General features: G+C 38.2%; 1 long non-coding RNA gene across 2 annotated transcripts; it reads right to left on the reverse strand.

Moving 5' to 3' along the window:
• Nucleotides 1-15,886: 15,886 nt before the first annotated feature.
• Nucleotides 15,887-20,346, reverse strand: LOC140845260 (uncharacterized). Of its 2 annotated transcripts, none has more exons than XR_012124075.1 (3): nt 19,493-20,346; nt 18,122-18,249; nt 15,887-16,082 (listed from the first exon to the last, which is right to left on the reverse strand). It is a non-coding gene; the product is annotated as an uncharacterized lncRNA (long non-coding RNA). The 2 variants fall into 2 exon arrangements; XR_012124073.1 differs by having other exon boundaries at nt 18,112-18,249.
• Nucleotides 20,347-26,841: the final 6,495 nt, after the last annotated feature.

The raw sequence follows: 26,841 nt of genomic DNA on the forward strand, positions 1-26,841 counted from the left end.
CAATAGATGGTGCTGGCAAAAATGGACAGCTACATGTAGGAGAATGAAACTGGACCATTGTCTAACCCCATATACAAAGGTCAACTCAAAATGGATCAAAGACCTGAATGTAAGTCATGAAACCATTAAACTCTTGGAAAAAAACATAGGCAAAAACCTCTTAGACATAAACATGAGTGACCTCTTCTTGAACATATCTCCCCGGGCAAGGGAAACAACAGCAAAAATGAGCAAGTGGGACTACATTAAGCTGAAAAGCTTCTGTATAGCGTAGGACACCATCAATAGAACAAAAAGGAACCCTACAGTATGGGAGAATATATTTGAAAATGACAGATCCGATAAAGGCTTGACGTCCAGAATATATAAAGAGCTCACACGCCTCAACAAAGAAAAAACAAATAACCCAATTAAAAAATGGGCAGAGGAACTGAACAGACAGTTCTCTAAAAAAGAAATACTGATGGCCAACAGACACATGAAAAGATGCTCCACATCGCTAATTATCAGAGAAATGCAAATTAAAACTACAATGAGGTATCACCTCACTCCAGTAAGGATAGCTGCCATCCAAAAGACAAACAACAACAAATGTTGGCGAGGCTGTGGAGAAAGGGGAACCCTCCTACACTGCTGGTGGGAATATAAATTAGTCTAACCATTGTGGAAAGCAGTATGGAGGTTCATTAAAATGCTCAAAACGGACCTACCATTTGACCCAGGAATTCCACTCCTAGGAATTTATCCTAAGAATGCAGCAATTAAGTCTGAGAAAGACCGATGCACCCCTATGTTTACCGCAGCACTATTTACAATAGCCAAGAATTGGAAGCAACCTAAATGTCCATCGGTAGATGAATGGATAAAGAAGATGTGGTACATATACACAATGGACTACTACTCAGCCATAAGAAGTGGAAAAATCCAACCATTTGCAGCAACATGGATGGAGCTGGAGAGTATTATGCTCAGTGAAATAAGCCAAGCGGAGAAAGAGAAATACCAAATGATTTCACTCATCTGAGGAGTATAAGAACAACGGAAAAACTGAAGGAAGAAAACAGCAGCGGAATTACAGAACCGAAAAATGGACTAACAGGTACCAAAGGGAAAGGAACTGGGGAGGATGGGTGGGCAGGGAGGGATAAGGGGTGGAAGAAGAAAGGGGGTATTAAGATTAGCATGCATGGGGGGGTAGGGAGAAAGGGGAGGGTGGGCTGTACAACACAGAGAGGACAAGTAGTGATTCTACAACATTTTGCTAAGCTGATGGACAGTAACCGTAATGTGGTTTTTAGGGGGGACCTGATATAGGGGAGAGCATAGTAAACATAGTATTCTTCATGTAATTGTAGATTAAAGATTTAAAAAAAATTTAAAAAAATTAAAAAAAAAGAAAGAAAGAAAAGGGGGATTACTCCTTGATAGGATAAAACTATTGGTAAATCAAAGATCAACGCATGCTTCAAATATCCTTAATGTTGATCACTTAAAGGGTGTCAGATGATCAGCTATGGAGGTACTCTTTTCTGATAATATTCCTTTCTCTTAATTAAAAAAAAAATAAGCAGTTCCTGTGTGCTGACCTCCAATGATTTGTACACAGTGGTATAGAGGGCATGTCAAAGTGTGGGCAAAGGGTCTGTTTGTATGCAGAAGATCTAGGCCTAGCTTGGCTACCCAGGAAATGAACTAAGATACGATATGAGGAGGAGCTTTCGGCATCAGCACTCTCTGGAGGACTTGTGCCGGGGGATGATCATCAAAAAGCTTCCACAGGGATCCGGGCGATGCTGCGGTTGTGGCTGCGTCCACCCCACCGTTTCCTGGACTTGCCATTGGAATGAGGAGGGAGATGTCTAGGCTGGCATGTGCATACAGTGAGACAACGAATTTGACCGGATCTGTACTGTTGGAACTCAACCAGGAGTTGGGAGGGGTGCAAGTTGTAGCACTCCAAAATCTCATGACTATAGACTATCTATGGTTAAAAGAACATATGGGATGTGAACAGATCCCAGAAATGGGCTGCTTTAATTTGTCTGATGGTTCAAGTACAGTTGGACAATATCCATCATATCATAGATAAATTTTCACAAATGCCTAGGGTGCCAAAATGGTTTTCTTGGCTTCACTGGAGATGGATGGTAATTATAGATGTGCTTTGTTTATGTCACCGTATTCCTATTATGTTAATATGTGAGCGCAAGTTAGTTAGTAGTTTAAAACCTATACATGCTTAAGGTACTCTACAAGAAGATATGTCAAAGAATCAATCCTCCCATGTTTTCTTCCATATGCTACCTCTATAGCTATTCTTCTTCCTTCCTAATTACAACCCTTAAATAGAATTCGTGCCTCATATCGAATTTACCGAGTATCATAATTCCTCCAGGTGGTAAAGATACCTCGAGACAAGTGCTGGGCATAGAAGCCACAGGGCATAAATCTGCAAAGAAGTAAAAAGCTAACCTTTTCAAACAATATGGCTTCTCTCTCACTTACCAACTTTACATTTCCCTGTATGGCCCCGGAAGATGACTGGTTAGCCAGAGACGGGTAAGATTCCTCAAGGGAGGAACAACCTAAGACAGGCACAGTCGCAGGGGTGCCATCAGGTGAGAAATTGGGGATCAACAGAGGTGAGGCTCAGAACCTCACCCCCCCCCCCCTGTTTTGAGAGAAATCTTCTGCATCCGTGGATGTTTTGCTGCCCTTGTCTAGCTTGGATTAATACTTAGTCCATAGGCACAGACCTGATCATCTACATTTGCCCTCTTACAGCACTAAACTATGTTTTCTACCTTTATCTTGCATCTACCTACCACTTCAGCATTTTATTAAAAATAATAATAATAATAATAATAATAATAATAAAGGGAGAAATGTGGGATCCACATATAAATCAAGTATAAAAATCAAACAAATATTCATATTTGACCTGATTGTTTATAGTTCATAATGCGTGATCAAAACCGAAAGTTTCTGTGATGAATGCCCTTGTACTGTTCACCATGTAAGAATTTATTCACTATGTAAGAATTCGTTCACCATATAAAAACTTGTTCGTTATGCTTCAGAAGATTGGAGACTGATGAGAATCAGGCTTGAGATGGATTAATGATTGTGCATTGAGCATTGACCCCCCTATACAGAATTTTATTGTTGTTAACAACTATTTGATCAATAAATATGAGAGATGCCCTCTTAAAAAAAAAAATTTCCTTTTCAAATGGTTATAAGCCTTTTTTTTGAAACACGGATACCAACAATAACATCTGCCATATTTACGTACAGCCCTTCAATTAAACTTTAAAAAAAAGAAACAATGAGGAATAAGAACACTGTGAGCATTTCAAATATTTTAGTGTACTTCTTTTCAGAGTTAAACATGTATTACAAACTTTACCTGCTCTGGATGTTTGTGTTGCCTTCTCTGCTACTCTTTTATGGCCGACAGAGTCTTTTACTTCCGTGGCAGGCTGAATGGGTTTTGAAACAAGGTGAATAATAAATAACTTACATTTCATACAATCTGTGGTTATTAAATCAAGATAAAAATATGTAAATTTTACCTCAATGTGATATTTTTCATGAGAACCTAAAAAGCAAAAGGGATATGTAATAAATGATACATTAACAAGAAAGCCAACTATATATTCATGGCAGATATAGTGCTAAGCTGAATCATCATGCTTGGCTATGAAAATTATTACATTAGGATTTGGTGCTTTGTGCTATTTGAGTGTTTAGGACAGCAATAAGATAGAAATATGAATCCAGTGTAAATGCTGAAGAAAAACATAGGACTATATAGGTTTAACAAAACATGCAGTTAAGATTTCAAAAGTAAAACTATGTTTCACATGAGTATAACTAACACAGAAAAATGCACATACGTGAAAGTGAACATGCTGACTGATGGAAGTAAAAGGGATCATTAGTCAGAGGAACAAATCATGACCCTGAGGGGATAAATGTGAAAAGCTGATGGTAGAATGCAATGATGTGTCTTCAATGCAATACAGCTGAATCATTTGTAGGGTTATGATCCAAGTATTTGTAAATTTCTTCCATTTGTTCTGAAATTCAGGAAGTACAGAGTTGTGATGGAAATTCAGGGATTGGATGTCTTTCTCATCAGAGAGAGTGTCATGAATTGATCAGTTGGATATACAGGTTGTAGTGTAATAGTTTAAAAAATACTCTCTTTTTTTAAAAATACCCGTGTGGCCTACTGATATGCCTACATTTCTTGCATCCTCTAGTTTAGCCATCTTTAAATTTCTTGATCCGCTCATGTGAGAAGGTATATAAAAAACACTTCTAAGAGATAATGTATAATGTATAATAAGGTCTCAATATGAAATATGGCTACTGAAAAGGAAGAAAGAAATTTAATTGCCACTGAATTTTTAGATATCAAAAATTTTTATATTTCAAAATCAGTGTAACATTTGCTAAAAATCAGAATTTTAGTATTTAGAGAATGAACTCCCTCATTTCTCATTTCATATTACCCCTCCCAGGTGGAGAAAGACAAGTTCCAAATGATTTCACTCATTTGTGGAGTGTAACAATGAAGCAAAACTGAAGGAACAAAACAGCAGCAGGCTCACAGACTCCAAGAAAGGACTAGTAGTTACCAAAGGGGAGGGGTGGGTAGGAGTGGAGAGGGAGGGAGAAAGGGATTGAGGGGTATTATGATTGAGGGGTACAATGATAGCCCTTAAAGAATTTTTGTGAAGCAACTATCTTACCAAAAAGATTATCTTAAGAAAAGACAGCCAGTGCTTCCCTTTCAAATTACTTAAATAACCTGATTAAAAAATGGGCAGAGGATCTGAACAGACCCTTCTCCAAAGAAGAAACTGAGATGGCCAATAGGCACATGAAAAGATGCTACACACAGCTAATTATCAGGGAAGTGCAAATTAAAACCACAATGAGATATCACCTTATGCCAGTTAGGATGGCCCACATCGAAAAGACAAGGAACAACAAATGCTGGAGGATGCGGAGAAAGGGCAACCCTCCTACACTGCTGGTGGAAATGTACATTTGTTCAACCATTGTGGAATGCAATATGGAGGTTCCTCAAAAAACAAAAAATAGAAATATCATTTGACCCAGGGATTCCACTCCTAGGAATTTACCCAAAGAAAATGGGTTTTTGGATTCAAAAAGACATATGCACCCCTATGTTTTTCGCAACACTGTTTACAATAGGCAAGATACAGAAGCAACATAAGTGTCCATCAGTAGGTGGATGGATAAAGAAGATGCGGTACTTATACACAATGCGGCTTCTTCTCAGCCATAAGAAGAGAACAAATCCTAACCATTTGCAACAACATGGATGGAGCCAGAGGGAATTATTCTCAGTGAAATAAGCCAGGTGGAGAAAGACAAGTTCCAAATGATTTCACTCATTTGTGGAGTGTAACAATGAAGCAAAACTGAAGGAACAAAACAGCAGCAGGCTCACAGACTCCAAGAAAGGACTAGTAGTTACCAAAGGGGAGGGGTGGGTAGGAGTGGAGAGGGAGGGAGAAAGGGATTGAGGGGTATTATGATTAGCACATATTGTGTGTGTGGAGTCACGGGAAACAGCACAGCACAGAGAAGACTAGCAACTCAGTGGCATCTTACTACACTGATGGACAGTGACTTCAATGCGGTATTGGGGGGAACTTGATAATATGGGTGAATGTAGTAACCACATTGTTTTTCATGTGAAACCTTCAGAAGAGTGTATATCAATGATAACAGAAAAAGGGGACACATGTGGAGGGGGAAGGTAAAGGATTCAGACTGCTATGTAAAGTACTCCCTTAGTATGACTGTCTTTCCTCCCCAGATGATTAGGTGTCTCTTTCTTTGGGCCTACCTTAGTTCTTTAAAGATTTTTCTTGTATGTCTTTACCATACGAGCTATGAATTATCATCAACTGTTTATCCCCTTTTGCTCTGAAACTAGGCGACAGTCTCCTATATCATCTTTGTAAAAATAGTCTTTATTTACTTTACTCAATTGTTATTTATTGAGTTCCAGCTAAATACTTAAAGGTTTAAAGAAGACCGCGGACAACAGGAATCAGGAACGGGTTTTTAGAGACAATGCCTGTGCTGACTTAAACAGTGAGGTTAGCCAGAACCAAATCGGTAGTGGGCAGGAATGTGGAGGGCATGCAGGACCACTGCAAGACAGGCAGAGCAGCACATGATGGGGTGACTATCTGACTGAAATACACGGATTGGTTAGGCTGGCATGCCCAGCAGTTCAGAATGCCAGAGAAGAGGGTGGGCAGTAGAAAAGGCTGATGGTAGGGAGTTAGGTAGGAGTCAGATTACCAAAGCCTTCCTTATATGTAATTTTGGATGCCTGGACATAAATGTGTTTTAGGGTGCTTCATGGTTGTTATTTATAGCTGCGATAGGTCACTCTAAGTACTGAGGGGAAGGATGAATATGGGTGGGAGAGCAAGCAAATAAATGGAAGCAGACATATTATAAAGCAGTAATGTAAAATAGAGATGATACAGGCCTGAACTGAGAAGATTCTGGAAATATATTTAGGATGCAAAATTACCAGGGCTCATCATAAAATTAAGGTCCCTAGAAAACTAACTCTGCTCATTACTTTGTAAAAGGTATTAGCTAAGAAGAGCAATGGTCCACATGAACTGGTCTAAGTTGCTTATATTTAAATCTGTAGTATTTCTATCTCACATCTTCCCATGCAGCAGGAACTTCTGTAGCTGTTTTGTTTTAAATGTCCTGCTCTTTGGGTCTGCCCAACTTGTGAGGAAACAGAGCAAACAAGTCAGTTGTACAGGTAAATAACTGGGCTGACCGCTCAATGTCATCACTACTCTAGGATATAACTGAAAATCTTTTGTGAACTACATTGCTAATTCTAAAGGTAAAAAGAAAAAGAAGATAAAACTAAAGGGTGTGAAAAATATTATATAACATTTTAGTGGATACCTGAGCCTATGACTTATAAAGGGCACTGAATTAACTGGTGCATAAAGTTAGAATACACATTACATGTGGTTAATCAGCAGACATATTACATATGGTTAATAACAGGCTGTTATCCTAGCAGTATTAAAATTGGTTTTCTGTATTTTAGTTTTAAATGATACAATCCTCAAAATAACCAACACTCCTTGTGAATTATTTATTCATTAAAAAATTGTAAGACAAGTTGACAGACTATGTGTACATATCGGTGGCAGCACTGTGTAGTAAATTCCCAATAATTCCCATTACTCCTGGGAAAGCTAACTCTAAATTACATAAAGTGATAGAAAATACAAGGAATATTTTAATTTTTGGCTTTGGAAGGTGCTCTTTTAGTTACACTTAATGTAGCTGTAACTATTACTTGTGAATTCAGGGCTATAAAAATAAAGCTAGGAGACTACGTTTGGTCTGAGTAGGCAACCTTTAGCTATCTACCTAGTTTCCCAAACAGTCCCTAAACTCTAAACTCAATCCTGTTACACACTCTTAAGTATATTCTCAATACTAGCCTAGAAGAAATTACTCTTTCTCCTAATTCTGTTATTTATATATTGTTTTGGGAGAGACAGAATGCCAATCATTGCTAAAAGGTATTATGTTTGCATGTAGGTTGCATAGAAAGAGTAACCACAAAGATTTTGTCACGAAATGACTTTTGAAAAATCAAAACTACATGAAGCCATGCAGAGGTGATCAGGGGTTGAATTCCCTGTGCTTTTTTCTTAACTTCTGTGCTCTCTCTGTCCTCTGGAAGCTGTGATTCACAAAGGTCAGAGTTTATAATCCTCTAACAGAAACACAGCTCCAATATTAATCTTTCCTTTATCTCTGTAGGTCATCTGTCCAAATTCTGTGGATGCTGACTGATTTTTGTTCATTGACAGTGACACAAATGCACACTTACCTTCAGTTTTCAGATCTCCAGGTGTCTGATTGGACACATCACTGACAGTGATACCAGGCGAGACCGAACCTGAGAAATTGGAAAACAAGATTTCCATGTGTTAGTCTGTAAGTAGTGATACAAATATGGCTAACTTATGCAACGTGTTTATCAGAGAAGCACTCCCACGTCCTCCCCTCCCCACTGAGACACACTGCTCCCTCACCGCTTAAATGCCCTGTACTGCCATTCACGTAGGTAAGCCTAATTAACTAACCCCGTCTTCGCACAGTTGTCCAGCACAAGCCACTAGTGGTTGCCATTCTCCCAGGAGACAAAGGCCACCTACCAGCAAGAAGGGATGTTCTCGCAGCCACCACATGTGCCAGTTCCCCACAACTACCTCTATCGCCATGAAAAGGCAGAAGAATTTGACACAGGTAAGTCCAACCCAGACATCCTCCCCTGAGAAGGAATCTGGGGAGATAGACCTAACTAATCTCTCTGAAAAAGAATTTAAAATAAAGTTTATAACCGTGCTAATGGAGCTGCAGAGAAACATGCAGGAGCTAAGGGATGATGTCTGGAAGGAGATAACACAAATGAAACAATCTCTGGAAGGATTTATTAGCAGAATGGAAAAGATGCAAGAGGCCATTGATGGAATACAAACCAGAGAACAGGAATGCATAGAAGCTGATGCAGAGAGAGATAAAATGATCTCCAGGAATGAAACAATATTAAGAGAGCTGTGTAACCAATCCAAAAGGAACAATATCCACATTATTCGGATACCAGAAGAAGAGAGAAAAATGGATAGAAAGTGTATTTGAAGAAATAATTGCTGATAACTTACCCAAACTGGGGGAGGAAATAATCATTCAGAGCACAGAAGTACCCAGAACTTCCAACAGAAGGCACCCAAGGAGGACAACAGCAAGACACATAATAAATAAAATGGCAAAGATGAAGGACAAGGACAGAGTTTTAAAAGCAGCTAGAGAGAGGAAAAAGGTCACCTACAAAGGAAAAACCATTAGGTTAACATCAGACTTCTCAACAGAAACCTTACAGTCCAGAAGAGAATGGCACAACATATTTAATGCAATGAGACAGAAGGGCTTTGAACCAAGGGTACTGTATCCAGCAAGATTTTCATTTAAATATGAAGGTGGGATTAAAAAATTCCCAAACAAGCAAAAGTTTAGGGAATTTGCCTCACACAAACCACCTCTAAAGGGTATTTTAGAGGGACTGCTCTAGAAGGAAGCACTCCTAAGGCTAAACAGATGTCACCAGAGAAAATAAAATCAGAGCTAAGAAAGCAGAACTATCAAATATTAACTAAAGGCAAAAAATGAAATCAACTACCCCCAAAAGCAGTCAAATGAAACAAAAAAGAGCACACAAATAAACCACCTAACGTACAAAGAAAGGAGGAGGAGGAATAAGAAGGGAGAGAAATAAAGAATCATTAGACTGTGTTTATAATAGCTCAATAAGTGAGTGAAGTTAGACAGTAAGATAGGAAAGAACGTAACCATGAACCCTTGGTAACCACGAACCTAAAGCCTGCAATAGCAGTAAGTACATATCTTTCAATAATCACCATACATGCAAATGGAATGAATGCACCAATCAAAAGACACAGAGTAATAGAATGGATAAAAAAGCAAGACCCATCTACATGTTGCTTACAAGAGACTCACCTCAAACCCAAACACATGCACAGACTAAAACTCAAGGGATGGAAAAAGATATTTCATGCAAACAACACAGAGAAAAAAGTAGGTGTTGCAGTACTAGTATCAGAAAAAATAGACTTCAAAACACGGAAAGTCACAAGAGATAAAGAAGGACATTATATAATGATAAATGGGTCATTCCAACAAGAGGACATAACCATTATAAATATATATGCAACCAATACAGGAGCACCAACATATGCGAAACAAATATAGAATTAAAGGAGGAAATAGAATGCAATGCATTTATTTTAAGAGACTTCAACACACCACTGAGTCCCAAGGACAGATCTACCAGAGAGAAATTAAGTATGGACACAGAGGCATTGAACAACACACTAGAAAAGATGGACTGAATAGACATCTATAGAACTCAACACCCAAAAAGGACAGGATACACATTCTTCTCAAGTGCACATGGAACATTCTCCAAAATAGACCATATACTAGGCCACAAAAAGAGCCTCAGTAAATTAAAAATGATTGAAATTCTACCAACCAACTACTCAGACCCAAAGGTATAAAACTAGAAATAAATTGTACAAAGAAAGCAAAACAGCTCATAAACACATGGAGGCTAAACAACAAGCTCCTAAATAATCAGTGGATCAATGACCAAATCAAAATACAGATCAAGAAATATATGGGAAGAATTGACAACAACACAAAGCCCCAACTTCTGTGGGAAAGCAGTTTTAAGAGGAAATTATATAGCAACCTAGGCATATTTAAAGAAGGAAGAACAATCCCAAATGAATAGTCTAAGGACACAATTATCAAAATTGGAAAAAGAGGAAGAGATGAGACTTAAAGTTAGCAGAAGGAGGGACATACTAAAGATCAGAGAAGAAATAAATAAAATTGAGAAGAATAAAACAATAGCAAAAGTCAATGAAACCAAGAGCTGGTTCTTTGAGAAAATAAACAAAATAGATACACCTCTAGCCAGACTTATTAAGAGAAAAAGAGAATCAACACACATCAACAGAATCAGAAACGAGAAAGGAAAACTCACGACGGAGCCCACAGAAATACAAAGAATTATTAGAGCATACTATGAAAATGTATGCGCTAATAAGCTGGAAAACCTAGGAGAAATGGACAATTTCCTAGAGATACACAACCTTCCAAGAGTGACCAAGGAAGAAACACCAAATCTAAACAAACCAATTACCAGCAATTTAATTGAAGTGTTAATCAAAAAACTACCCAGGAACAAAACCCCCAGCCCAGATGGATTTACCTCAGAATTTTATCAGACATACAGAGAAGACATAATACCCATTCTCCTTAAAGTTTTCCAGAAAATAGAAGAGGAGTGAATACTTCCAAACTCATTCTATGAAGCCAAAGACCCCACCAAAAAAAAAAAAAATTACAGACCAATATCCCTGATGAGCACAGATGCAAAAATACTCAACAAAATATTTGCAAACCGAATTGAAAAATACATCAAAAGGATCATACACCATGACTAAGTGGGATTCATCCCAGAGATGCAAGGATGGTACAACATCTGAAAATCCATCAACATTATCCACCACATAAATAAAAAGAAAGACAAAAACCACACGATCATCTCCATAGGTACTGTAAAAGCATTCGACATAATTCGACATCCATTTATGATAAAAACTCTCAGCAAAATGGGTATAGAGGGCAAGTACCTCAACACAATAAAGGCCATATATGATAAGCCCACAGCCAACATCATACTGAACAGCGAGAAGCTGAAAGCTTTTCCTCTGAGATCGGGAACAAGAAAGGGATGCCCACTCTCCCCACTGTTATTCAACATAGCAGTGGAGGTTCCAGCCACGGCAATTAGACAAAACAACAAAATACAACCAATCCAAATTGGTAAAGAAGAACTTAAGCTGTCACTATTTGCAGATAACATGATACTGTACATAAAAAACCCTAATGACTCCACTGCAAAATTAACACACAGAAATCTGTAGCTTTCCTATACAGTAACAATGAACTAATAGAAAGAGAAATCAGGAAAACATTTCCATTTACAATTGCATCAAAAAAAATAAAATACCTAGGAATAAACCTAACCAAGTAAGTGAAAGACCTATACCTTGAAAACTACAAGACACTCTTAAGAGAAATTAAAGGGGACACTAACAAATTGAAACTCATCCCATGCTCTTGGCTAGGAAGAATTAATATCATCAAAATGGCCATCCTGCACAAAGCAATATACAGATTTGATGCAATCCCTATCAAATTACCAAAAGCATACTTCAACGAACTGGACCAAATAGTTCAAAAAATTCATATGGAATACCCAAAGACCCCGAATAGCCAAAGGAATCCTGAGAAGGAAGAATGAATTGGGGGGGCATCTCACTCCCCAACTTCAAGCTCTACTACAAAGCCACAGTAATCAACATAATTTGGTACTGGCACAAGAACAGAGCCACAGACCAGTGGAACAGAATAGAGACTCCAGACATTAACCCAAACTTATATGGTCAATTAATATATGATAAAGGAGCCATGGACATACAATGGGGAAATGGCATTCTCTTCAAAAGATGGTGCTGGCAAAACTGGACAACTAGATGTAAGAGAATGAAACTGGTCACTGTCTAACCCCATACACACAAGTAAATTAGAAATGGATCAAAGACCTGAATGTAAGTCATGAAATCATAAAACTCCTAGAAAAAACATTGGCAAAAATCTCTTGGACGTAAACATGAGCAACATCTTCATGGACATATCTCCCCAGGGAAGGGAAACAAAAGTAAAAATGAATAAGTGGGACTATATCAAGCTGAAAAGCTTCTGTACAGCAAAGGACACCATCAATAGAACAAAAAGGTACCCTACAGTATGGGAAAATATATTCATAAATGACAGTTCCGATAAAGGGTTGACATCCAAAATACATAAAGAGCTCATGCACCTCAACAAACAAAAGGCAAATAATTCAATTAACAAATGGTCAGAGGAGCTGAATAGACAGTTCTCCAAAGAAATTCAGATGGCCAACAGAAACATGAAAAGATGCTCCACATCGCTAGTCATCAGAGAAATGCGAATTAAAACCACAATGAGATATCACCTCACACCAGTAAGGATCGTCACCATCCAAAAGACAAACAACAACAAATGTTGGCAAGGTTGTGGAGAAAGATGAACCCTCCTACACTGCTGGTGGAAATGTAAATTAGTACAACCATTGTGGAAAGCAGTATGGAGGTTCCTCAAAAAGCTCAAAATAGACATACCACTTGACCCAGGAATTCCACTTCTAGGAATTTACCCTAAGAATGCAGTAGACCAGTTTGAAAAAGACAGATGCACCCCTGTGTTTATCGCAGCACTATTTAGAATAGCCAAGAAATGGAAACAACCTAACTGTCCATCAGTAGATGAATGGATAAGGAAGACGTGGTACACAATGGAATATTATTCAGCCATAAGAAGAAAACAACTCCTACCATTTAGAATAACATGGATGGAACTAGAGCATATTATTCCCAGTGAAATAAGCCAGGTGGAGAAAGACAAGTATCAAATGATTTCACTCATATGTGGAGTATAAGAACAAAGAAAAACTGAAGGAACAAAACAGCAGCAGAATCACAGAACCCAAGAATGGACTAACAGTTACCAAAGGGAAAGGGATTAGGAAGGATGTGTGGGAAGGGAGGGATAAGTGTGGGGATAAAGAAAGGGGGCCTTACGATTAGCATGTATAATGTAGGGCGGGCATGCGGACGGCTGTGCAACACAGTGAAGACAAGTAGTGATTCTATAGCATCTTACTATGCTGGTGGACTGACTGTAATGGGGTATGGGGAGGGGTGTCTTGGTGAAGGGGGGCGCCTAGTAAACATAATGTTCTTCATGTAATTGTAGATTAATGATAAGAAAAAAAGTGTAAGACAAGTTGATAGACTGTGTACATATCAGAGGCGGCACTGTGTAGTCAATCCCAATATTTTCCATTACTCCTGGTCGAGCCAACTCTAAATTACATAAAGTCATAGAAAATACAAGGAGTGTTTTAATTTTTGGCTTTGGAAGGTGCTCTTTTAGTTACACTTAATGTAGCTGTAACTAATACTTGTGAATTCAGGGCTATAAAAAATAAAACTAGGAGACTAAGTTTGGTCTTTGGCTATCTACCTAGTTTCCCGAACAGTCTCTAAACTCTAAACACAATCCTGCTATACACTCTTAGGTATATTCTCAATACTAGCCTAGAAGAAATTACTCTTTCTCCTAATTCCCATTTTACATGCCCTGTACTGCTATCCACGTAGGGAAGCCTAATTAACCACGGTCCCTCATTTTTTCTACTTTTATATTTTCTACTATCACTTACTTTGACTTGCTCATCAATCTCTATTACCTATTCTATATTCTGTAGAGCTTAATGAGGAATTAAGATTCTTCAAGGTATGAATTTTATTATTAATGAAATTTATGGGTAACCACTTATTTTACGTTTAAGCGTGCATACTGGTTATTGGGTGCTGTAAAGACATAGGTTTCATAAAAGTTGTCAGTGAGTGGCATCACTTTAATTACAGTATGCACCAGGATCTTCAGAATTCACTTGTTAAACCTGGAATAAGCACAGTCAGTTATGTGAGAAAAGACAGCCTTGAGTGGCCTGTTTCCAAGTTAAAAGAGGGCAAGTTGACTCCAGAGTATAGAGTGCCATGAGTTAGGAAATGAATATATAACAAAATTATTTTCTTTAAGACAAAATCATCAGATTTAAACTCTAAATTTTAAGCAAGTGAGCAAAAAAAACCCCGAAATTTGGATGGAAACTTTGAAGCCCTTCCATCACAAGGACTGCTAAAAGTTTCATCCATGAGCCCCGCCTGGCTTAAAGTGGTGGTTGTGAAACATCACCTGGGAGTCCCTGGAGTCCCAAGATCCATCTGCTCATGGGGTCCAAGAGGTCCAAGTATTTTTGCTATAAAGCTCAATGTTACTTGCCATTTCCATTCTCATTCTCTTTACAAGCATACAGTGTAATGTTCCAGAGATATGGTATGTGATAACATCAGAGCTCTAATAGTTAATGCGATGTATGATCATGTACATTTGTATTTAGAATGTTTCAGTTTTAACTTCTAATGTCATGACTATCAATAGATACAACCCATTTAACTAAAACTTCCTAGGAATTCTCAGCAATTTTTAATAATACAGAGGAATCCTAAGACCACAACATTTCAGAATTACTGTTTTAAAAGTCTACCAATATTTATCAGGGTATAATTACTTTTCGCATTTTTAATAATCAAAGACCTCTCTCCCTCTCTCTCTCTCTCTGTCACAAATGGCCAACATTGGAAGTTGAATAAATTGAGCACCCGGACTGTGTTCATTTCAGTACCATTGGGTGAACACCTCAAGATGGGCTGATATGAGTCCAAAGAAACAAAAACTTCCTTTGGCTGTGTCATCTTCTGTGTTTTCCTTCACTGTGTCCTCTATATGAAGGGTCATCAAGCTGTGGCCCACAGGCCAAATCCAGTCTGCCATCTGGCTTCGAAACAGTCGTCTGGGAGCAGTCATGCTTATTATTCACTTATGTCTTGTCTACGACTGCTTTCAAACTATTATGGCCCCACTTAGCAGATGTGACAGCACCTGGCCTCTCTCATTCAGGTTTGACTTAATGAGGTATGAAGCTGGTAACAGGCCATGTTAGTGTAACAGTATGTAAAATAAGCTGTGTTTCTCAACGAGGCATGGCTTTTCTGACTCCTGTACTTCCAGCAGGAGTCTTTAAGAGCCTGTCTCAGCAGTACTGCTGCACACCAGTGAAGTTCTGAGTGTCTGCCATTTATGTATGGTTCTTCCAGGAAGGTATTGCTGTGTTCCCAGTTTTAAAGACAGTTATTTTTATTAGTGAGATAAATCAGTATGTAATAAGAAACATTCATGTACTAAATGTAATTCACTGTTATAAAATATTCTATTTTTATTTATCATATTTTACCTTATTTTCTACTTTATTATGACAAGTTCAATTTGTTATAATGTGATTATAGAGGAAAGATACAACATTTAACTTAAAAATCTTTTATGTACACAAAGATATATGTGATTTTAGGGGTCATGACTAAATGAATTCCTTTTCAGACTATTGAAATAAACACCATCTCAAATTTTAAGTTACATTAGCTTTAAAAATAATTCTGAATATTGAACTATTAAGAAAGAAATTAAGAAAGAAAAAATATACATGTAACTTATACACCGTTTTTCTTCATTGGTCTTTCATTATCAAAACTCCCTTATTCTTACTTTATCTATGGTAGACCACCAAGGGCAATTCAGTATCTCAACTCTTACCTGGAGAAGAGTTTCGATTATTTTGAGAAGAATTTTTAATTCCCTTGTCCACTTTGTACATATCAATTAGTTGGCAAATGCTATGTGTAAAGAAAGGTTACAAATAATATTACTACTTTAGTACTGATTTGAAAAACATTTATCAAATAACATTCCTAAGAATATTTTGGATAATAACAGCTAATACAAAGCCTTAATTAGCCCATATACTCCAAATTTCTAAGTGTTACAAACTTTTTATCAAGCAAATAATTAAATATGACAAGCGGTAAGATAGTAAGGTGGACCAGTCATGAACTGAGGGCACTATAGCTCAGTAAATGAGTCAGACTTAGCGTGTCATAATGGATGGATGTGTCTTGAACTCAGAAGGCCTAGCTCTATAACCAACAGCTTTTTGTTATTGGACAAGCTGCTTCTCTTCAATTCAAAGTCTTGCTCTAGAAATTAGGGATCTTGCTCTAGAAAGTAGGGATCTTGCCGCCTCATTTTACAAAGTTGTTGCAAGGGTTTCATAAGCTACTATACCCCCAAAATGCTCACAGGAACACTCAAGGAATGGAATGATTTGCTCTTCAACTTGAAACTATTTTGGAATACCAAATAAAACCCAGTGGGTTTTCACATGTTCTAACAAGTTAGCTGCCGTGTTCAGAAGACGTAATTATTTTCGGTTAACTGTCCTTTCTTTGTGGTAATTTAGGTGATAAGTAACTTATAAATATACTACCTCATTAAGTTGGATGACAGCATTGTCCCCTATCATTGTAGCTAATCACACCGACGGCACAAACCAATAGAAGTCAAAACCTGGCGCCGACTGCTACTTTTTCCTCTCCATCTACTCAAACTTTGAACTAGCAGGTCTTTATCTGAATGATGTTTCATCTCCATGTCATCTCCAGTTGACTTGAAAGACTTACCCCTACTCTTGTACATGTGGACATGGATGGGGCTTAGCTCTCCTAATGCCAAGTAACCTACTTGAGATTCAGAGATTCCTGTTGAGTGGCTGGCTTTCTTGTGAGGCAGAATCTGAAAGTATTTTGAAACCTGAACTCCACTCAAGGCACTTTGGAAATTTTCATCATTATGGAAAACAGACCACTTAAGGGGTGAACCTTAATTATGGAATCTCAGGCAAACTGGTCCCACTATTTAGGTCAGGGCAATATGGGGTGTTCCATGACCTAAGAAACCTGCTACCCTGTGGGTACAGAACATCCTACGAGAAGGCAAGTCTAATCTCTTCCTGCAGCCTTATCTGAACCTCTCTGCTAATATCTGCAGCTAATGGTCCCACCTAATATCGGCAAACAGGACAGACAATATCCTCAAAGGGTGAGTCATTGTGAGGGTCTCAGGCTAGGGTGCAGGCTCTCCATAAGGCTTTTGAGGGTGTGCAGAAAAGTGTATTGCTGAAGCTAGCAGGCCCAGCTGCCAGAACAGGGAGCTCATGCTCTGGAATAGTGGCTGAACGTACAAGCATATGTATGTGAACTGAGAAAACGTGTGGCTTTTCCAGTCTAGTGTGGATCACCATGAAGACAGGAATCTAGAAAGGCAAGGACATCCTGGGAGCAAAGGTCAATCAGGACTGCCTGAAGGGCCATTTCAGTAGCAATGCTGCAGCAGTACAAGCAGTGGAAACAACAGAACATAGAGTGTCCTTTCCCGCCCCCTCCAAGGGACTTATGAAAGAGCACTGTCTCTTTGGTCTTAGGGAAACCCTTGGGTTCTTGGAAAATTCAGGGGGGAGAGTATAGTGGTAGTACCCAGGGAAAAAAGCAGGATTTTCTGCTATTGTGAACATGTCCAGGTAACAGTAGAAAATTCGGAGATGTGACATTATTTGTGCCTCATGCATAGCTGATATACATCGAATTAAATGGATAATGTTATATCTTAAAAAAAGTCCTGTGATAAAGAACTGGGCACCATTGCTACCAGTCTAGCTTTTTGCAGGGTTTCTGGCTGATGATGTGCCCTATGTGTAGTGCCAGTCCAAAACTGACTGAACCAAACTATGAAATCACCTGTTACATATTGAGTAACAGTTATTTTAAACATTAGTTCAGTGGTAGCTAGCATTTTAATGTAAATACTTACGTATTCAAACCTCTCTTATAAGCATAATTTTCTGCAGTCCATCCAAGGGTATCTTCCGAAAAGACATCAATATCTTGCTGAAGAAGCAGCCTGGCTATAACTGTTGATCCATTATCTATAGCAAGCATGAGTGTTGTTCTAAAATGACAGAGAAATAACTTCACCCTTAGGAACTTTGTTACTTAAATAGCTAACTTGATACACTTTACCAAGTTAAAATCTTGCCTGTCTGTGTAGAACTGACCATTCTCATGGTCAAGGGTTCATCTTTGTAAATTACCTCCAAGACTAAAAGGAATGGACAAAAAGGAAGCCTTTTGTCCCACTTGGCTATTATGTAGTAGAAGTTGCTACTTTCAAGTCCTCTGGTGGACAAGAAACTATAGTGAGGACACTTTTCTGAAATAGGTGAAGATTTAAATGAAGAATCCCCCATTTCTTCCTTAGTCCAGTATATTATACTTGAAAAAGACTGAAGTCTGATACATTAAAGCTATTTGCAGGCTTATAACAATATTAGTAATAATGGTAGTACTCATAGTTGCAGTTAAGATGCTAAGTATGTGCTAGGCACTAAACTAAATGATGTATCTATAATCTTATATACAACCATTCTTGAAGGATATATTATAATCCTATTTTATATCAAACATATTGGTGCTGATAAGTAATGTTCCCAAGGTCACACGCCTAACAAGCAGGAAAGTGAGGTATCACACTCAGTCTTCTGAGAACCTAAAGCCCACCTCCTTTCTCTTTATCACCCACCTATGACTTGTCTTCAGTAAATGGAAAGTTTGTTCAACTAAAGCTATCTTTCTTCCTTCTACCATACCAATGAAAAATAAAAACATCAAAATATATTAGAAGTGAAAAAGGATAAAAACTCATGAGCCCATAGTATCTGGTAATAGTCATTAACAGTCACTTAGGAATAACCTAGTAACGTCATTATTCTTTAAAGAAAGCAACTTAAAGCAAAGACACTTCCAAAAGACAAAAATCAATTCCTTTTTAAGCTCAAGAAGCATCTTTTAGGAAAAAATGTATGTAAAGTAGAGGTAAAAAAAATACTATAAAAGCATTAAGAAGTCCAAAATTGTGTCCTTAAAGAGCCTGTATTTTATAAAAACAAATATGAAACCCACCCTTTAGCTAATCTAAAAATCATGAGCAAAAAAGTCAGATTGCAAATGTCATCAGCTAATATTGTAAAAGAACCCTGCTGTACAGACTGTTGCCTAGTCAGAATCATTGCTTTTCTACTAATGATGTGTTGATATTTTCCAATACGTAATTATCAATTAAACCTACACTTAATCTTCTGATGTGTTTATCACGACGCTAGAGAAATACAAGGTTTAAGAAAACAATACTGTACCTTTTTTTCTTATCAACAGCATGTACATTTGCTCCTTTAGTTAACAAATACTTTGTCATTTCACACTTTCTTTGCCTTATAGCAAGCAAAAGTGGTGTGAAGCCTTCCTGTAAATCAGCAAAAACAATTTACAATTTAGAAAATCATATATTTCTAAACTGAATAAAAAAGTTATGAAAGATCCTCTGCCCTTAAACATATAATATAGAAGGAAAATAAAAAGTGGCCCCTTCCTTCTCAGCCCTCAGTTTTCACCTGCTGCTCCTTCTCTGGCAATGCCCTTCCTCTACACCTCTTCGACAGACTACCTGCAAAGGCATTCTCCACAACTCACTGCAAATACTGAAGTCTTCCAGGAAGTCTTTGCTTCCCTTCACAGTATTGACCATGGTGTGCTGTACTTGCCTTACTGCTTCCCATCTAAACCAAGAGTTTCTTGAGGACAGGGGCTATTTCTTAATCTCTCTGTATCTCCAAGCTTTAAGATGTAGTAGGAAGTGCTTTAACTATTTTTACTGAGTTAACCGAAGTGAGTCTCTCTAGGGTACTGTTTCTTACAACAATTATTCCAAAGAATATGTACTTTACCAAAAGTTAATGACTATGCCACAGTGAGAATTCCATGTTCTGTATTTGAGAAATATTTTAAAGCTGTGCTTTATATGTCTAGTACTAAGGAAATCTGTTTAACTTTGCTTACTCCCTATCTGCCCAATACTTCTTTGTTGCAAACATTAACATTTGAGGAATTAAGTGTTTCAGGGATAGTTCTGACAGCTTTCCAGTAAAAATGAGGGTTTTTCCCATGTGTACAAAATTGCTTGATTCTTCTATCAATGGTGTCAGGTTCCAAGATGTCAATGTCAGGCACTACTGCTTTGAATGGGTCACTAGAAAATGGACTCTGAATTAAAAGCGACAGGCTTCGAATGAAAGGATTGCTTATAACCAAATGGTCCGTGGGTTTTGTCCTATAAGAAGATAGTTTTGTTTTACCTTTGCTGTTAGTAAGCTCAATATGAAATTTTAATCCCAATTGTAATGATAACCCTGGGCCCACTAAAAAATCTTTTTATTTAGGATTCCATTTTAATTGCCACTTAAAATTGTATTCCATGCAAAATATGAATCAAATAAAAATATAATGGCTTATCAATAAAACTTCTAATACTGATCTACATGGATTATTTGTAGCATAATGGAAGTTAACTAAATCACTTGCATTTTTAAGGAACAATGCTGAGGGAAAAGATATAATATTGTCTACACTAAACAGATAACCTAACTGACTGTAACCATGATCAACCTCATTAGGTTTATAGACATTCCAGTGGGGATAGGATTAGCAATAATACATGTAAAAAAAAAGTCATTTAAAAAACCACTTATAGAAAAGATGGCAGCATAAGAGGTGAGACAGAGAACTCCTAAAATGACACATAATATGAAAATATAATTAATACAACTAATCCTGAAAGAGCAACAGGAAAGAAGGCTGCACCAGACTGCATACACATGGAGAAAAGAGCAGACCTCACAGAATATGGTAACATACCTGACCCGGTGGGACCCAACCCCTTCCCCTACCCCAGCCCAGCAGAAGAGGAAGAAACAGAGCAGGGGGTGAGTGGACGCCTGGGACTCCTGAACACCTAGCCCTGGAGATCTGCTCTGGGAGCACGAACCTACATTGCACGCTGCTCTGATTTAGTGCGGTTGGAAACTAAGACAGGCTGAATACCTGCAGAGATGGAAATTCCAGCTGCTTGTGGAAAACAGGGATTCATATCTGGCTGATGTGGGTGGGCAGTCTGAGAGACTTCCTAAAAGTGAGAGGGCTGCTAAAGGGACAAGGATTGTGCAGAGCTTACTGCTCAGGAGAATGGACAGGTAGCCAAAATTGTCTGGGTGCACTCTTCCCAGCAGGTTGGGAGCTTAAACTATCTTTAGGCACTCCATCCCCCTGGCTACATACACAGCTCCAAGGCCCCCACCACCACCATGATACAGAGCCTGCTGTGTCTTACTCCCGCCTGGCTAGCCTGTAGCTGGCTTGGGATCACAAACCAGCAAAACTTGCCCTGCCATCAGGCCAGCCAGAGGGAAGCTCCGCCTACGGCAGCTACAAACACACAGCATAGAGGCTTACACCTGTGTGTTTGGCCCACTGGTTTGGGCAGTGGAGACAGGCATAGCAGCCCGGAAGCAGGAAACAGCTCTTTCCTCCACCAAGGCACCAACACAGCTCTGCTGCGACCCCCGACATTGCTCCAGGCGCTAAACAGCTCCAGAGAGTAGAGCTTCTGGGCACTACAGGGCACCACAGACAAACTATGAACTGTCAAAGGAACTTGGTTGAAAGCAAAATGATGAATACACTTGAGAAAGATTGAAATGAAATCGACCTCATGAATCTTCCTGAAAGATATTTCAAAATAAAAATCATTGACATACTCATGGAGGTATAGAAAAATATTCAAGATCTCAGGAATGAATTTAGGACAGAGATCAAATAGTTGAAGAACACAATGGAGGGTATTAAAAGCAGATTAGATACAGTGGAGACAATAAATGAAATAGAAATTAGGGATATGGAAGAGAAATACAAAGAAGCTGAGGCACAAAGACTGGAAGAATACTGAGAGAACGGTGTGACCAACACAAATGGAACAATATTTGATTATAGGGGTACCAGAAGAAAAAGATAGAAGGTGTCTTTTAGGAAATAATTGCTGAAAACTTCCCCAATCTGGGGAAGGAGATAGTCTCTCAGGCCATGGAGGTGCACAGATCTCCCAACACAGGGACCCAAGGACAAAAACACCAAAACATATAATAATTAAAATGGCAAAGATCAAGGATAAGGACAGACTAGTAAAAGAAGCCAGAGACAGAAATAAGATAATATACAAAGGAAAACCCATCAGGCTTTCATCAGATTTCTCAGCAGAAACCTTACATGCCAGAAATGAGTGGAATGATATATTTAATGCAATGAAGAAGAAGGGCCTCAAACCAAGAAAACTTTATCCAGCAAGATTATCTTTTCAATTTGAAGGAGGGATCAAAGAATAACCAGATAAGGAAAAGCAGAGAGAATTTAGCTCCCAGAAACCATCTCTACAGTGTATTTTGGAGGGACTGCTACAGATGGAAGTGCTCCTAAGGTTTAATAGCTGTCACCAGAGGTAATAAAAAGGGATAGACAAAAAGTACAGAATCTGATATATAATATATAAGGAATGGAGGAGGAAGAAAAGGAGGGAAAAAGAAAAAAAAGAACCTTTAGATTGTATTTGTAATAGCATACTAAGTGAGTTAAGTTAGAGTCTTAGATAGTAAGAAAGTTACCCTTGAACATTTGGTAAACACAGATCTAAACCCTGCAATGGCAATAAGTACATACCTATTGATAATCACCCTTAAAGTAAATGGTCTGAAAGCACGAATCAAAAGACATAGTCACTGAACGGACAAAAAACAAGACCCATCTATATGCTGCCTACAAGAGACTCACTTCAAAATCAAAGACATGCACAGACTAAATGTGAAGGGATGGAAAAAGGTAGTTCATGCAACTAATAGGGAGAAAAAATCAGGTGTTGTAGTACTAGTATCAGACAAAATAGACTTTAAAGAAAGTCACAAGAGAAAAAGAAGGACATTACATAATGATAAAGGGATCAATCCAACAAGAATATATAACCATTATAAATATCTATGCTCTGAACACAGAAGCACCTACATATGTGAAAGAAATACTAACTGAATTAAAAGGGAAAATAGAATGCAATGCATTCATTCTAGGAGACTTCAACACTCCACTCACTCTGAAGGACAGATCAATCAGACAGAAAGTAAGTAAGGACACAGAGGCATGAACAAAACATTAGAATAGATGGACCTAATGGACATCTACACTACTCTACACCCAAAAGCAGCAGGACACACATTGTTTTCAAGTGCACATGGAACATTTTCCAGAATAGACCACATACTAGGCCACAAAAAGAGACTCAGTAAATTAGAAAAGATAGAAATTGTGCCAACCAACTTTTCATATCATAAGGGTATAAAACTAGAAACAAACTGTGCAAAGAAAACTAAAAGGCTCACAAATACATGGAGGCTTAACAACATGCTCCTAATCAATCAATGGATCAATGACTAAAGTAAAGCAGAGATCAAGCAATATATGGAGACAAATGAAAACACCACCACAACGCAACTACTTCTGTGGGATGCAGTGAAAGCAGTTCTAAAAGGGAAGTATATAGCAATTCAGGCCTATTTAAAGAAGGTAGAACAATCCAAGATGAATTGTCTAAATTCACAATTATTGAAACTGTTCAAAGAACAAATGAGTCCCAAAATCAGTAACAGGAGGGACATAATAAAGATCAGAGAAGAAATAAATAAAACTGAGGAGAATAAAACAATAGAAAAAATTAATGAAACCACTAGCTGGTTCATTGAAAAGTAAACAAAGCTGATAAACCCCTAGCAAGACTTATTAAGAAAAAAAGAGAATCTACACAAATAAACAGAATCAGAAATGAGGAAGGAAAAATCACTACAGACCTCACAGAAATACAAAGAATTATCAGAGAATGCTATGAAAATCTGTATGCTAACAAACTGGATAACCTAGAAGAAATGGACAACTTTCTAAAAAAATACAACCTGCCAAGACTGACCCAGGAAGAAACAGAAAATCCAAACAAATCAATTGCCAGCAATGAAATTGAATTGGTGATCAAAATACTACCCCAGAACAAAAGCCCCATACCAGAGGAATTGATTGCTGAATTTTATCAGACATTTAGAGAAGACATAATACCCATTTTCTCCTTAAAGTTTTCCAAAAAATAGAAGAGGAGGGAATACTTCTTAACTCATTCTATGAAGCCAGCATCACTCTAATACAAAAACCAGGCAAAGACACCACACACACACAAAAAAAGAGGAAACTACAGACCAATATCCCTGATGAACACAGATGCAAAAATACATAGCAAGATATGAGGAAAGTGAATTCAAAGATACATCAAGAGGATCATACACCATGATCAAGTGGGATTCATCTCAGGAATGCAAGGACAGTACTACATTAGAAAATCCATCATCATCATCCACCAAATTAACAAAAAGAGGGACCAAAACCATACGATCTTTCCGTAGATGCTGAAAAAGGATTTAACAGTATTCAACATCCATTCATGATAAAAACTTTCAAGAAAATCGGTATAGGAGGGCGAGTTCCTCAATATAATAAAGGCCATATCTGACAAAACCACAGCCAACATCATACTTAACAGCAAGAAGCTGAAAGCTTTTCCTCTAAGATTGGGAACAAGACAAGGATTCCCACTCTCCGTGCTTTTATTCAACATAGTACTGGAGGTCCTAGCCACAGCAATCACACAACACAAAGAAAGAAAATGCATCCAGATTGGTAAAGAAGAATTCAAACTGTCACTGTTTGCAGATGACATGATACTGTATGTAAAGAACCCTAAGGACTCCATTCCAAAACTACTAGAACTAATATCTGAATTCAGCAAAGTTGCAGGATACAAAATGAATACAGAGAAATCTGTTGCATTCCTATACGGTAATGATGAACTAGCAGAAAGAGAAATAAGGAAAACAATTCCATTCACAAAAGCAGCAAAAAGAATAAAATACCTAGGAATAAACCTAACCAAGGAAGTGAAAGACCTATACTCTGAAAACTACAAGAATCTCCTAAGGGAAATTAAAGAGGATACCTATAAATGGAAAATCATCCCATGCTCTTGGAGAGGAAGAATTAATATTGTTAAAATCGCCATCGTGCCTAATTGAATCTACAGATTTAAAACAATCCCTAACAAAATACCGACAGCATTCTTCAATGAACTGGAAGAGTTCTAAAATTGATATGGAACCACAAAAGAACCCGAATAGACAAAGCAATCCTGAGAAGGAAGAATAAAGCAGGGGGACCGCGCTTCCCAACCTCAAGCTCTACCTCAAACCACAGTAATCAAGACAATTTGGTACTGGCACAAGAACAGAGCCATAGACCAGTGGAACAGAATAGAGAGTCCAGATATTAACCCACACATATGTGGTCAATTAATGTATGATAGAGGAGCCATTGATATACAATGGGGAAATGACAGCCTCTTCAACAGCTGATGTTGGAAAAACTGGACAGCTAAATGTAAGAGAATGAAACAGGATTATTGTGTAGCTCCATAGACAAAAGTAAATTTGAAATGGATCAAAGACCTGAATGGAAGTCATGAAACTATAAAACTCTTAGACATAAGCAACTTCTTCGTGAACATATCTCCGCAGGCAAGGGAAACAAAAGCAAAAATGAACAAGTGGGACTATATCAAACTAAAAAGCTTCTGTACAGCAAAGGACACCATCAGATTAACAAAAAGGCATGCTGCAGTATGGGAGAATACATTCATAAATGACAGATCCAATAATGGGTTGACCTCCAAAATACAGAAAGAGCTCAGGCACCTCAACAAACAAAAAGCAAATAACCCAATTAAAATGTGGGCAGAGGATCTGAACAGACACTCCTCTATAGAAGAAATTCAGATGCCCAACTGGCATGTGAAAAGATGCTCCACATCACACAAATCAGAGACATGCAAATTAAAACCTCAGTGAGATATCACCTCACACCAGTTAGGATGGCCAACATTGAAAGGACAAAACAACAACAAATGATGGTGAGGTTGTGAAGGAAAGGAAACCCTTCTACACTGCTGATGGGAATCTAAATTGGTTCAACCATTGTGGAAAGTAGTATGGAGGTTCCTCAGAAAACGAAAAATAGAAATACCATTTGACCCAGGAATTCCACTCCTGGGAATTTACCCTAAGGATGCAGGAACCCAGTTTGAAAAAGACATAGGTGCACCCCTATGTTTTTGGCAGCACTATTTACAATAGGCAAGAAATGGAAGCAATCTAAGGGTCCCTCAGTAGATGAATGGATAAAGAAGATGTGGTACATATACACAATGGAACACTATTCAGCCATAAGAAGAAAACAAATCCTACCATCTGCAACAACGTGGATGGAGCTAGAGGGTATTATGCTCAGTGAAATAAGCCAGGCAGAGAAAGACAAGTGTCAGATGATTTCACTCATCTGTGGAGTGTAAGATCAAAGCAAAAAGTTAAGGAACAAAACAGCAGCAGACTGACAGAACCCACGAATGGAGTCACAGTTACCAAAGGGAAACGGACTGGGGAGGACGGGTGGGAAGGGAGGGATAAGCGGAAAAAGGGGCATTATGATTAGCATACATAATGTGTGTGGAGGGGGGAGACACGGA

Source organism: Manis javanica, chromosome 2 (assembly GCF_040802235.1).
Source record: "Manis javanica isolate MJ-LG chromosome 2, MJ_LKY, whole genome shotgun sequence".
NCBI lineage: Eukaryota > Metazoa > Chordata > Mammalia > Pholidota > Manidae > Manis > Manis javanica.